The sequence below is a fragment of the Emydura macquarii genome, unplaced genomic scaffold (genome assembly GCF_026122565.2).
Source record: "Emydura macquarii macquarii isolate MOO-44397 ecotype Brisbane River unplaced genomic scaffold, CSIRO-AGI_Emac_v2 contig_3295, whole genome shotgun sequence".
In the NCBI taxonomy this organism is placed as follows: Eukaryota; Metazoa; Chordata; order Testudines; family Chelidae; genus Emydura; species Emydura macquarii.
The window spans coordinates 7224332-7238049 of record NW_027133432.1 but is presented as its reverse complement, the minus strand read 5'-3'; the positions used below and the strand labels follow the sequence as shown (position 1 = coordinate 7238049).

Genomic DNA, 13718 nt, shown 5'->3' with positions numbered 1-13718 from the left:
TGGACAACATATGATCGAGTATGGTTGTGGGAAATGTTTTGGAACTCCACTCTCTCAAAGAATGTAACCTACAGAATAGCTTTAAAAGCTTTCTTCAGGCCTGAACCTTGCTTAGTTTTTCCATAAGGAGGCTTTGCATGCAGTTATTATTGTCAAAGCATTTTGTAAGAGCAAAACACAGAGATGAAAATAGCTCATTTTTCACTTTTTGTCACTCTGGCAATAAGAAATAGGATAATTAGCTAGTGGTGCCATTTTTATTTATTTATTTATTTATTTGGTACTTGGATCTCTTTTAAAAGTGCAGTTTTGGGACTTGTTCTATATTCTGCTCTCCTCTTCTATTATTTCTGTCTCCACATTTAACCCTTAGCTTACATTCAGCCACAATAAAGTCTTCTTTTTGTTAAAGAAGAGGATCCAGTGAGCTTTTCTTAACATTCCTTTTCTTACCACCCCCATTCCATTAAATCACGTGCTTTCACTGGTTTGAATTCCCAATGGCTCAGTAACGTGACTATCAATTGATTTTTAAGTTTGCCCTCTTCTGTGAACCTTGGAAGTAAAAAATAAGGATTTCCATTGCCTGACTTTGAGAAGTTCTCAGAGTCTTTAATTCTCCTCATGGTGGACGGGTATTGACAGCATGAGTACCTCACAAGAAGCACTCAGTGCCCCAGAGGACGGGTTCTCAATAAAGATGGGGCTGATGGGTGGACTAGGCTAACTGGAGAGTTGGTTCCCCAGAGCTTCTGCTGAACAGTTAGCTGGTGCTACTGCTGTAGTAAAAAAACAGAACAAAACAAAACTATTTAAGTGGTGGAAATGGATAAATACAATATATAGGAAACTACTTTACATGAATGCTCAGCTAACTGGGTTAGAAGTTCTTATTATGAATAAGATAGATACAGTGTGTACTTTAAATCCAAACTTCACTGTGTGTTATTGAGTCAGCACAGAAGTAAATGCTAGTTCACAAAAATCATTCCATCCTGCATCCTTGGATTCTAGAGCATTCATATGATTGATTTCCTTTTTCATGGCCTTAAAAGAGGGCAATTAAAAAAAAAAACACAACAACTTACATTGACTTTTCCAGAATATTCCCACCAAATCCCCAGTGCCAAACGATTTCCACTCAGATAGCCGTGCCCAAGTCACTACTGCTGTGAACATCATTAACTCAGGATCTGTGCCTCATTGCACCCAGCTCGGAGCGTAGTTCCATTTCTAGAAAGGGGCACTAGCTAAAACTAGCACTCTGTTGCATGTAGTGATGTTTTTAAGAATGACCTGTCCCCTCAGCTTTCATGGGTGCAGTCCGATCTGGCAGACTTGACTTGAAGTGTCACCTCCAAGGCACTGTCCCCTCCGCCCTAATCGCTGACACTGCCGAAATGAACAGAAATCCATTATGGATACCAGGTTTTTCTGTTTGGGGCTAAGGGCTGTTGGTTGGAGGGAGAGGAGTCGTTCTGTAATTAATGCCACATTGTCAGAAGCACCAAGTGTGTACAACACTGCCCAAGTCTCTGAGATGCATGCGGGCAAAGATTCTGAGCTAATGCTATGCAAGAAGTGTAAATTATGAAGAAAAATAATAATAATTAAAAATAAATTATTATTATGGTGGTGCCCACTGTGTGCTAGGAACTTTCCAAACACTCAAGAACCAAACTCCCAGCTCCGAGGAGTTTACAATTGAAATGGACATCTAATGTTTATTATTAAAATAAACAAGCAAATAAAACCTTTTTAGTGACATCCCCGCGATGTGTTGACATCTAAAATGAGTGAGCACACACCATCTTATCACTGCAGCCCTCATCTTTCCTCCCTCTCCCACCTGTTCATGTATCCCACAAAGTTCGTATCACGTACTGTCAAACCATATTAAGATTATAAAAACCATTGGGGGAGAAGCTTCCTCTTTCTTTCTGTCCTGAAAAACAACAGCACACATTTGTTTAAAGTATTAAGATACTGATTGTCAGATGATATAGTTCTATAGAAGCAAAATCTTATTTGACACCCTACACTTTTCTAGTTCCTATCCTAGCTAGCATCTAGGAGTTCTGTACAACATACAGTCAAATAATTAGAACAAGCACAGGCTATGGAACATACTTACATTCATTAGAATGCTTTCAAGAACATGAAAGACTTTAACCTATTGTCAGCATAACAGCATCTCAGGTTGGTGATATTTGCTGTCTCTGTTGGAGAGGGTTCTATATTAGTTTTCTACCGGGGAACATGGTCCACAGGTCAAACTATCAAGAGATAAATATTTTGTATTGTAGATTTCCAGGATTGCTACATAACTTAAAAACTTTAAAGGGAACCCATGAAGTGAATGAAGAAATTCATTTTTGAGCTAGTGATTCAGAATGCTGTGGCAGGTTTAGTCAGCTGGAGTCTTCTGCTTGCCTATTATAAGGCCAAATGTTAGGATGTTACAATAAATAAAATAGTCAATTTGTGAAGTGACAAATGCAGGAACATTAGCAGGCTAGTGTCAGCAGGGAAAAGAAACCATTTCAGGCTGGAGATCTTTCTCACATGACCAAAAAAAAAAAAAAGGTCGGTTACTATCTGATTCAGAGCTAACTGAAATGTTTAAGTAAGAATTTAAAATGATTGACTTTTTTGGTAGTAATATGTTATTCACCATTTGAGTTGGAAGGTGGAAGGAGCAGTTGACAAGCTGCGTTGGTTTTATTTTATTTTATTTTATTTGCCAAAGGAGGGGCTTTCATTTTTACTGGAATGGAACTGAACATTAAGCGGCTTTGAGACATCCAGTACTGAAGTAACAGAGACACATGATGGCTTGGGTCTGAAGCCAGTGGAAATTTAAAGGCTAGACATAATGTTGGCCAGGGCTGTACTTATAAGAATATATTGTCTCGCTAGGCTGAGGACACATTTCAGTTCCGTTTCGGGGAAAAAATATTAAAACCTTGAAAAATCAGAGATGGCAAATGCGGAGCAGGTGGTAATTCTAGTGCTCCATATTATATCCCCACAATTGTTTGGGTTCTGTGTTGAAAAGGCTTTTAAATAACTATGTATCAAAAAACTGGCATTTTTAACAAGTTGTGCTTGATCATATGGAGTACATTAGAAGCAACTCCTTTTCTGAGATCCCACAATAATGCAGGTGACAATGTCAGTATTTTAGAAAACAGTACTGGAGTTAATACCCAGGTGTGCAAAACCCCTAGTTCTGATTTTCCTTTGGTACATGTTTAAAAATTAAAAAAAGGCAAATAAACCTATTTAACATGCATTACAATGCTCTTGTCTGTTGGAATGTGTGAGGGTTTCATCCAGATTATTGGACACCAATCAAATCAGGCCAGATTCTACCTACCCCTTCCAGAGCGGCAAAGCACTGGCAGGTGATAGCCTAACCCTCTCAGAAGGGTCCAGCTGGAGGACTGGGACCAGTTCTGGGCATCACAGTTTAAAAATTGGAGGTAGACCAGAGAAGAGCAATGATCAGAAGTTTTGAAAGCACGGTGAGGAACAGTTGGTATAACTGACCCTGTTCGGTCTAGAGGACAGATGGATGAGGAGAGGGGCTTGCGCAGGAACAAAAATGTGATGGCTTTTGGAGGGGCATGTTCTGTGGCCCCACAGTGGCCCTGGGGCAGGAGAAGCTATTAGCTCCCCTGAGGCCTTGGGGCTGGAGAAGCTCACTCTCCCACCCCAGGGCCAGAGGAGTTCTGTGCCCTTCCCAATTATGTTTCCCCCCCCCCCTTGTGCATGCCCCTGGATGAGCAGGAACACGAGAACAGCCTTCTGGGTTGTGACAGGTTGTTATAAAGAGTAAGGGCTAGGGAGATTCTCAGCCGTTGCAGACAAAGAGCTTGGGGACTGCTCTTTCCATATTCCTCTGGGCAGGCCCACTGACAGCAATTCCGGGCCTCAGAGCAAAACAGTCAATGGCCCCCTAGAAAGGGATGGCTGAGGTCTGAATGGGCTTCTGACAGAAGATTTTACTTATTTATTATGTGCCATGCAGGTTCCCAGGTGGCAGCGGAGATGGTATCCGCTACTCAGAGATCACGGATGAACTTGGGAAACTGAGTAACAGATGCCACCTCCTCAGCTGCCTGGGAACCTGCATGGCACATAATAAATAAGCTCAGCTCAAGGGATGGATGAAGAGTGCGAGTGGCAGGGGCCTCAGGGGAAGGGGGTGTGTGGAGGAGAGGGGAGGGTACATATCTATCCTCCCATCCACCTGGGTCCTTTTAAATCGCCGGGCCCCTGGGCAATTGCCCTCTTGCCCCACCCTGTCACTGAGCCTGCCTCTGGGCTTCCCAGCACCCCAAAGGGGATGGCGAGAAGGTGGGGCGATGACTTTGCTCCCCCCACTAGGGAGGGTAGCAATCTGCTCCCCATTAAGGACTGCAGTAGTGAGTACACTGCCCTTGTGTGTTCCGAAGCTCCAGGAAGTGTTCCGTTCCCCTGGGGGTGCCTCCCAGTGCTCCCCCTTAGGATTGTGCAGCTCTCCGTGGCTCCTTGCCATGGGCTGCACTTCCAAGGCACAATCCACCCCCCAGTTCTTCTTCAGTGAAAAGATCCCTACATTTGGTTTGAACGGTAGGTTGGGATGCACACACATATGCTTTCAATTTTTATAAAAATGCATTGGCATATTTCTTGTATTTTACTTGCTTGTGTCTCTGTTCACGGCAAAGCTTTCTCTTTTCAGAAGGAAAGCTGCTCAGATCATCATTTTCTTTATAGTGCTGTCGTTTTCTTTTGTTTTTATATCTTGTCTCCCTGGTTTGTTTGGTTTTTTTGTAAATTTCATTTTCTTATGCAGAAGCCCTGATCTTGCCATATCTCATTGCTTTAACATGAAGCTGCTTTGTCTCTCTCAGAGCTTTTCACGCTTATCATTTAAAATGTACTCTTTTCTGTGCCCTTTATTGTCTGTCTTTTCTGCATAACCGATGAGCCCGGTGGTGATCCTTGGAGTTTCTGACTGATCATTCTCTTGGGGCAGGAGTGGAGAAGTTTGCCAGCTCTCTGACCTCAGAGCATTTGCTCCCACAGAATCGGCTGCTCTTCCAGAGAGCCATCCGGACTCTGGAGCGCAGAGCTTTATGCATCTATGCACTTGTCTTCTTCTTTCTCACTCTGTCCCAGCCGCCCCCATTGCATTCCATTTGCCCCTCTCTTGTCTGCTGACCCTGATCCCCAGCCTGGGGTGAGGAGAAAGAGAGGGGAGGGGCGAGGGTGTTTACAGTACAGAGGGGGAAAGAAAAATGAGTTAATGGGTCATTGAAAATAGTTTTGTCTACATTCTTCAGAACATGTTGTCTCAGTCACTTCTGCATACATATGCATAATCTTAATGAGAATTTTGTGAGAACAGAATTCCTGGTGCAGCAATTTGAGTTGTAATTAAAGCGTTTTAAAGAAATAATACGTTGTCGGCATATAAGACTTGTTTGTTCAAATAGTTGCAGGACATTTTATATGGCAAGGTGTTACATTTTAAGAACTTTAGTTTGAGCAAGGTCAGCTGTGTTATTTTTTTTTTGATCTATTACAATTCATAATTATCTTAGGGCTTGAATTTGAGTCTATTCAAGTCAGTGCCATGAGTTCACTGAGGTTTTTCTTAATATTTGCCACCCTTGCACTGTTACAGGTAGAACTCTACTGGAGGTAGCAATGATGGGAATTCCATTCTTCAAAGACAACTCTCTGCACAAAGTTTGTACATCAATATAACTAAATGTGTTTCCTGATTTGGTTAACGTGATGCACAGACTTGTTTTTATACACCAGCTCTCTCTCTAAAAAAGGCTGCATCATAGCTAAGATGCCGGTGGGTCTTTTACATTAGAGCTCCAATTGTTGCTTCCAATGGTGGAAATTTTTTTTAAAAATTTCAGTGTAGACACAAGCTCATCAAGTTTTACCATTGATTTAAATAGGAGCAGGACCTGGGCCCTTAAATGACACATTAGCACAAACAGAAATATGTCATATCAAGGCAGTATGCTGATTTTCAGATAAATTGTTAAGGTAGGATAATCACTGTTCTTTGAAAAATTGTTTAAGATGGATGTTGTACAAAGCATTAAAACACAAAAACCACCACCAGAGGCTATGTCTGAACCGTTTAGGAGACAACAACTTTGAGATGGGTCCAGACAATAACCTGCAATCTGTTTATTCCCAAACTTCAGAGTTTCAGAATCAGAAATTGGAATCAAATTTTGTTTGAAGTTTGGCCACAAAAGTAACTCCTAGAATCCAAATCCAAGCATGTCCAAACTTGGGAGGAAGTCTAAATCTGGATCCACATCTCATTTTTTGAAGCTTGGACCTATATTTAATAGATATGGGAAATAGCCCAACATGAACAAAAGGTTTCACAGTATAAAACGATAGTTGGCAAATACTGGTTCACATTTGTTAACTTCTATTCTTGTCAATAGGCTTAAGGACAACATCAGGTATACCCTTTAAATAAGTTTGCATCTACATGTGTGATTAACTCATTGACTAGACCAGCAGTTCTCAAACCTCATTGCACTGCGACCCCCTTCTGCCAACAAAAATTACTACATGATCCCAGGGGCTGTGGGGGGAGGTGGCGGAACTCCAGCCCCGCCACCCCATGCTGTAGCCCTCAGGCTTTGGCTTCAGCCCCATGCAGTGGGGTTCAGGCTTCAGCTTCAGCTCGAGCCCTGGCAACCCCTATTAAAATGGGGTTCCAATCCACTTTGCAGTCCCAACCTACAGTTTGAGAACCGTTGGACCAGACAAAGTCCCTTGAATGCATTGATCTGTAACCCTTCCCTGGGTAATTGTCTGGACTCTTCTATTAAACCTGATCCTGCTCAAAATCACTAGCAAGAACACTGGTTACTACTATAAATAGTTCCATTGAAGTCAGCTGGGACTAATCAAGTAGTACGCACAGTGCTTTTTAACCAGTATTTGGAAGATTGGGGCCGAAGCCATTTAGAACATCTGACACTTATCAGGGTGTTTTTACTGTAGTAGTAGTGTGATACATAATATATAATTGCCATCAATCACTTTCCCTTTCTGTATTTCAAAATGGAAAGCAGGTCTGCAGTGACAATGTTTCAGAAGTATAACATTTGTTATTTATATCTTAAAACTGGAAGAGAAGAAAACAAGGGCCATGCTCTGAGGAGCTTACCATCTAAATAAACGAAGTCCAGATAAAGCAGAGGGAAGGGTTGTAACATAAAAGCAGAGTGTGTGAGTAGTAATATTTGGAACAAAATAGATAAAATATGTATAAGTTTTGCACGTTACTTCAAAGGGGAAATTGTGGCTACTCACTCAGAAATATTAATAAGGAAAATATTAATATTAATTTCAAATGGAAAACCTTAACAATTAAAGTATAAACTTTTTTTTTTCAGGTTAGCTCATAACAATAGCAGCTTTATCCAGCAAGCCAAAAGAACATAGCAAAGTTGCTAAAACGGGAAGATTCTAGACTCATGAAAGCATACTCTGGGATGGAGTCAGAGAATAGAGACAGTCTTTACTTATTCAACAATTTTTCCAACTGCAATAAAGTAAGCAATTCATGAATCACTTAAAAGCTGGCAAAAGTGAATAAGCTTAGTCCAACAATGATGAGCTCATTCCCTGTCTTACCAGGATCAGATCTTTTCAGCAGCTGCCCTCCTGCGTAGGACCAGGTCCTCTGCTGGGATATGCATGAGTCACAATAACCAGTTTACACATGGTTCCTGTTGCCTAAGCAGGCAGTGCAAGGTAGTAGGGTAACCTGTCCACATCGGAGGATTTAGTACTCTATTTAGAACAGTAAAGAAGGAGACTTGGAGGTAGGTGTAAAAATCTGCATGGAACTTTGAGACAGGAGCACTGGTTGCAGAATAGAAGAGTTTGGAGGAAAGACCAGGAAGCCAGTCTGTAGGCACGTGGCTGGAATGTTATCTGAAATTGCAGCTCCTTTGTAAATAGTTCTCCTAAAAAAGAGCCAGTTTAATTTTAGAAAACATGGAGCCATTTCATGTTATTACCCATCACATGGTAGATGAAATAGTGGGGATAGGGTGAGTCCAGACCCCACCTTGGAATTTTTGTGTTGGCCTACAAAACTGTTATTCCCCACCTACCCAATTTAGTTAAATTGATGGAAGAATTGTTCTGTCAACCAAGCGTTGTGTACACAGGACTTAGGTCAGCTTAACTATGCCACACAGGGGTATGAATTTTTCACACCCCTAATGCCAACTTAATTTTCTAGTATAAGACAGACCTAAAACTTCAACAGCAGCTGATTTTCTGAATCACTACACCATTAGTGCTCGTAGTAGGGAACTATATGAGTATCGTCAGTCAGAGAAGAATTACCTTTTCCTAGGAGAATGCTCCCCACTTTCCCATACAAGTACTCCTCCAATAATTTAGGAAAGAACAACAGTCCACATTTATATTAAACCCAGACATTCTTGTACTACAGTAAATTTAGTATGGTAGGGAAGGTAGCAAAGCTAAAGTGACTCATTTTAAAGCCAATTTTCAGTTGCTTCTCCCATGAAGATTTGGGGTCCCTGCTGAGTCTAATTTTATGTAAGAAGCTTTTTTTGGACTGTATATCTACAACTGCAATGTAGTTTTACAAAGGGCAAGACTGTTACTTTAAAAGGAAAAATAGGAATTTTTTTTGCACCAGTTATTAAAACATGTCTTTTTGAAGGCTTCCCCCTCTCACCCAGTAGTTCTGAATGAGGTACATTTTGTCTTTTTTTAAACATTCAGAACTGACAGCAAACCAAAAAATTCATTATTCACACAGCTCTACTTCTATAGTGCTTTGCAATCCTTACATAATTAATAATCAAAACTTCCTGTGAGGTTGATAAGTATTATTCTCAATTTACAGATGAGGAAACCTAAGGTAAAAAGGTTAACTAAATGGAAGAAGATTAAGGCCACAGGAGTCAATATCTGCACCTGGATTAGAGAACAGGCAATTCTTGCTTTCAGTCCCATGCTTTAAATCTCTACATCAAGCTACCTTTTATGCTTTCCTAGGTTAGCTAGGGAGGTGATGGAATCTCCATTCTTAGAGGCTTTTAAGGTGTGGCTTGACAAAGCCCTGGTGGGATGATTTAGTTGGGGTGGTGCTTTGAACAGGGGGTTGGACTAGATGACCTCCTGAGGTCCCTTCTATGATACTGTCCTCTTGTAGCCGGAAAGAATGGTCTAAATTCAAAGAATAGAAACGAACAAAAATAATAAGTAGAACAATGTTTTATTAGATTGCACTGTACATATTGAACAAAAGGTTTACCATACATCACCATCATGATGATAAAGAGGTTTACAGTAGGATTCTTGGAAAGATAAAGAAATGGTATGTGTAGGGAAAGTTATAGTTCACAAATGTGACTTTCAGCAGAATAAGGAAAAAGATCAGGCTCTTGGTTTCCTTTCTGTAAAGGCTCTTTATTAAAAAAGGAAGAAAATCTATTTAGAGAGAGGAAATTGATTAAACTTGCCATAGGCATGATGTTTAACTATCCATTAGAGAGTGAAAATAAGGATATGGGAAAATTGTGAAAGTTCTAATGAGGTGGTGCAATTCATTAACATTTTAGCAAAAATATTGATTGGAATTTTCATTAAGGACTGGAAAAGTAAAGACAAGCAAGTCTGCATTTCAGTCTCTCCACATGAAGAATTTTGTTTGCATTCTGAATACTAATAAAGCATACATTGCATGTTCACCTGATGTAGCATACTTTTTTAATGATATTTGCTTCATACTTCTCCAATAACAATATGCAATATGTGTGAAATGTGTGAAATAGCATGAAAACAGTACAAATGTATTAAATCAATTAGAGCATAAAAGGAAAGTACATCAAATTACATTTTGGTACCTAAAAAGGGTATTGTTATTTCTGGCAAATCAATATTTTGAAATTCAGCTACAAATGCACAAAGGACGAAAGTTTAAATCTGGAATATTGCTTTTTGCAAAATACATTCAGAATTATATATAACTGGGAAGTGTGCATGAAAGTGCATGAATAGCTATATAATCCTATTTGAATTCTTTTGAAAATCTGATCATAAACAAATCATTTTAATGTTACAATTTGGTATTTTGTAACACAGTACTTTACACAGATATTCATCTGTTACTACTTATGACAAAGCCTAACAGCATAAAACAGCCAAAGCCTAGCAGTGAATCTGGCCTTAAAAGTTAAAATTTTAAAAGTGATTTAAGATTCAGACTAAATATTTTCAAATTAGAAATATCATGTCGTTACATTCCTTTGGGTTTCTTATTTAATGTTCATATATGAAATGTTAACAAACAAAACACAACCAGGGAATTCTCAGACACAAACTAATTTATGATGGAGTTAAGATGGAGATTACAGCTAGGGCACCCATACAATCTTCCCGCTGCTCTGTAGTGACACCATGAGAAAAGAGCAGAGTAAAAAAATCTAAGAGATAAAACAATCGGTTTAGTCCCCGAACTCTGCATGTCTAACCTTAATATGTTTGGATTTCTTTTGAACTTAATCTAATTGATTTTCCTTGGTAGATAATGCTAGATTTTGGTACAAACTTGTATTTTATCCTAAGCTACTGATATATATATTCTCAACCTTTACTCCATTTTAACATAGTTTTTATCTGGAAATATTAATATATGATCCAGAGCCTATTTTGTGTTAGAATGTGGCCTAATAAGCAATTCTTCTGAGCTAAAAGATGATAAAATCTGTTCCTTCTTTCATATATAATACATAGGCACACAGATAGTGAGCAAGAAATACAAATGTTTTATTAAATATTTACAAAAATGCATGCATATTCTTTAGTCATGGATTTCAAATAGTTTTTCATGAACAAAGCAGCTGATACAAGGGGCATCTCTTCTCAAAATCACTGGTGTGAATATTTAAGCTGCAACTGAGTAATCTGATCAGTTAGAAGTTGTTCGGTTCTTAATGGCCCTAGTATATTAGAAGGGTGGCACTGCAAAAAGAAAAATGTGTTAAACCAAAATAAGTTGTAACAGAATTGACCTGTAATAATAATAATAATAATAATAAATAAAAAATACGAAAGAAAGAAAATAATAGAATTACCCAATAGAACAAACTATTAAGTCTGAATTAAGGTAAAAATAAAATGATTATGTGCCCAAAAGTATGTTGGGTGCCTCAGTGCTCAAATAAGATGACATGACTCTCGTTTAAGCAATCTTATATTGTAGTTTGACATAATACTAGAAGCAAAAGAGCTCGGAGAGGCTGGAGGAGGGTAAACAGGGATCACAGTAATGAGATTACAGTGTTAGCAGCAAAACTAGTGCACCGCATGTGGGGCAGAATGTTTGGGGATTTTTTTTTTAATAGCTCAAATAAAATCTCTGCTCACTCATTTCTTTTTAGGCATCACGTCTAAGGTGGGTCATAGGAGTGAGGGGGATAATGACCTGAGTACCAGTTCAGGGAGAGCATAGAGAACAGCATGGGTCAAAAATGGAGATTAGAATGGGAGAAGAATGCAAACAGCGCATAAATATTTGCATCACCGAGAAAGTGAAGGGCAGCACATGGTAATAGGCAAGGTCAGATAAGTTGCAAAGGGCCAAGTTCTGCAAAGCCTTGAAGGTGAGGAAAAGAAGTTTGAATCTGAAGAGGTAAGAAGGGTGAGGAAGATAATGAGGGCCAGAGTTTTAGCAGTGTGGACAGAGTAAAAAGGTATGATCTTAGAAGTGTGAAGTAAAGATTTGGACACCTCCTAGATGTAGGCAAAGGAGAAGGAGAGAGATGCACCAGGTCTGGATAGGTAGATTTGTGAGACTGGTTCTGACAGGCTGCAGAACCTGAAATTGGAGGGATCTCCGTCAGAGAGCGACCTTCTTGCTCCTTCATATTTCATATAAGGAGTGAGTGTGAGTAAGCTATGCTGAGACTCCTTATTTTGTGGCTCCAAGGCCCTCTAGGCTTGATCAAGTGTATGGAGTTCACTAGTCCTGTGGAACAACTCCCCTTTCCTCCATTCCCTACCACCCACAAGGAGTGAGACAAATACAAGAGAGATAGTGGAGTAGAAAGGTGGTGAGTGGGAATTATTGATCTTTCCGGGGTTTTGCCTCCCAATTGCCTTATATTATGCTCCTATGGCTGTCCCTGACTGGGACCATTTTCTGCTACAACTCTCTCAAGTAGCTAACTGAAGCCTTTAACTGCCCCCACCCAGAGGAGCTCCTGCCCACCCCAAAGAGTCTCAATCCCTCGCATAGAGTTGCTTCCTCTGATTGGCCTCTGGTGTCCTCCTCCGCCCTCAGTCAGGACTTTTTCTGAGTCCCTGTCTCCCACCAGGGAGACATGTATAAAGCAACATACGTAAAGAATGAAGAATTGTCATTAGAAGCTATCTGGGGGGATTAATCGTTTGTAGGGGACAATGGATAGAAATAGTAACTGAATCCATAGGAGAACAGATGTGATCACCTAGACAAAGAGTTCAGAGAGAAATAGGTCAAGGTCAGGGTTCTGTGGCACCCCGCACTAAGAGTGGGAGAGGATAGGAGCAGGACCTACCAAAACAGATGCTGAAGGAGTGGCCAGAGAGGTAGGAGGTGAATCAAGAGAGGATGTGTCAGGAAAGGTAAGGGGAGACAACATGTCAGCCAGGAGGATGTACTCAGCAGGGACAAAAGCAACAGAGATGATGAAATGATTACAGCAAGAGAAAACAACCTAGCACTGGGAAGAGGCAGAATGAAATCAACCTGATAGAATGTAGTCAGGGAATAAAAGCTACACCATTTCAATAACTGGGGGTAAGACCACACCAGAAGAAGAAACAGTAGTAATTAAATTAATTGTTTGTTAAAATAAAAGGAGTCCTAGATCCTCCTGCACTGGCAGGGAGATAGATAACAAGGTTGCACTATATCATAGCTAGTCTCTGTCTTTTGTGAATCAGTGAAATTTGGCTTTTTTTACAACGTCCTCTATGGAAAGATGGAATTGGGAACCTGGGTTCGTCATAGGATGAGCCAGGCTGAACTCCAGTGTAGATACAGCATGATTTATTGGTGGTAATGCAAGATGCGAGGATACCGAATTAAAAACTCTCTCTTTTCCAATCCAGAAGCTCATTGAGATGTCTGTGTGGCGAGCTGGAGAATTCCACTGCCTCAGGACACTGACGAAGTGCTCAGTAGCCTGCTGTGAAGTGTCAGGGACGCAAAATGAATGTGCAGAAAAGTGTTTTCACCGTAAGCCAAGGAACTACTGTGTCCTGCTCAGTTTGACATCAGGTGATAACCACAGCAGCTCCCACTTTTCCCCAGGCGAATGTTAGAAATAGTTGTCATGTTAGTATAGATAATCAGCTGTGTTCAGTATGTACTGTAAGAAAGCAGGATTCAGCCCTTTGCTCTAACAAGGGTGCCCCATATTTTGCTGAACTTGGTTGACCTTGTACACTCCAGTGAGACAACCTGAGTGCAAGCACTTTGTGGGTGGTAAAGAGGAGCCCTGTTGAAACATGGATGGAATTTTACAGATGCAGTGGAAATGAGATTTGTTCATCAAAGCACAATGGGGAGCTGAAGGTCAGAGGGAAAATAACACTGGTTGATTGCTGGAGCGGAACAAATGTAGGTGATATGTCAGAAGACT

The 13718-nt window shown here is 40.3% G+C and overlaps 1 long non-coding RNA gene across 1 annotated transcript in view; it reads left to right on the top strand.

Annotated features, from left to right (window-relative positions):
* LOC137143075 (uncharacterized) overlaps positions 1-7546 on the top strand; it is a 118725-nt gene extending 111179 nt beyond the window's left edge. Inside the window, exons 3-4 of the long non-coding RNA XR_010917101.1 lie at positions 5678-5742; positions 7437-7546. This is a non-coding gene — a long non-coding RNA (uncharacterized lncRNA). The remainder of the gene's footprint in view (positions 1-5677; positions 5743-7436) is intronic.
* The last annotated feature ends 6172 nt before the right edge of the window (positions 7547-13718 follow it).